Source organism: Uloborus diversus, chromosome 3 (assembly GCF_026930045.1).
Source record: "Uloborus diversus isolate 005 chromosome 3, Udiv.v.3.1, whole genome shotgun sequence".
In the NCBI taxonomy this organism is placed as follows: Eukaryota; Metazoa; Arthropoda; class Arachnida; order Araneae; family Uloboridae; genus Uloborus; species Uloborus diversus.
Genome location: NC_072733.1, coordinates 49,079,109 through 49,080,581, shown reverse-complemented (window position 1 = coordinate 49,080,581; position 1,473 = coordinate 49,079,109).

Sequence of the window (1,473 nt, the reverse complement as noted above, 5' to 3'; positions counted from 1 at the left end):
TTAACTCCAACTATCAATAAATTTCAACTCCCTCTCCCTAGCAAAAAAAAAAAAAAAAAGATTGATGGGTTCCTTTTTTCTGATATCTTTTTGCCTTTTTTTACTTTAAATTTATTTAATCGTTGTTCTGTATATTGTTTAGAACTCTTGTCTAGTTTTAATTACTTAACTGTGTTATTTTCAGCTATGAAAGTAAAAAGTCTATTCAAAGCTCAATTAAGAATGAAAATGTTTGTTACATTATATGTAATTTCATCATGCACACACTATTAATAAATGTGTAGTGTGTTTACTTATCTCTATTTCCTACATTGACTTTTAAAATATAAGAGAATGTAACACGTTTTTTATATCATTATAAAGCTAATAATATACTATACAAAATATTTTAGGACGAGAAATATATCTTAAAATCTGGGGGGGGGGGGGGCACCCTGCGAGTATGTATGTAAACAAGAACTTTATTATTCCTATGAATGTACTCTTGTTTTGAATAAAAATATTGTTATTCTTCCTTCAATTTCAATCACTTTTTATGTTTTAGCAGGATAGCATCACGGCTCCTTGCCAACCCCCAGAGTTCTGGGGACCACACATTGGGAAACTAATCTTGTTTATCTACTTGATCTGGGTTGTAAGGGAAGGTTGAAAACATTGAACAGAAAAATGGAACTAATCAGTGTGGTCTTGAAACAAAATTTTTTAAAGGGTAAAAATTCTCAATTTACTGAAAGAAAGTCCAAATTTTACCAAATGATGAAAAATTGTAATAAAAATGAAATAAAATATGCATGCATACATACCTGAATCTAATGAGGCATCATTTAAAAAAGGAGGAAAAATATTTGCAATTTTACCACACTGTCTCCAAATATTCCGAATCCTTGGTCAAAATTTGTAAAGTAAGAAAATTGTTTTCAGATGGACACAGCTATCTTCCGTCAAAATACATCTCCGCAAACAACAAAGTATTAACTGCACCGAAAAGTTAGAACAGAGGAATTGATGGAATAAAACACACCAAGTCTCTCTGTTTAATAACCATTCAATATTAATACATGCAGTTGCAGGAGAAATAGTAATTCTTTCTTTTCAGCAACTGCTTCAAATCATGGATAGTAATTGTTCGTTTTGTTAAGGCATGATTCTGTAACATAAGGAAAAAGGAAAATATAATTATTGGTTGTATGGAAAAAATGTGCATTTACTTTTTAAAAAAAAGATCATATATAAACGTTTTTAGAAAACAAGCAAAAACATGTGCACACACAGATACTGTGACAAAAAAAAAAAACAATGAAAAGTTAAACTAAAATTTCTGTCCTATTGCTATATTAGCTAATTTGCTAAGTAGGGCAACATGCAGTACCTTATCGAAAGCTTTTTGAAAATCAATGTAAACAACATCTACACACATCTTGTTATCTCAAGTCATGGTAACCTTTGCCATAGAAGTGTAACAAATTTGTCACA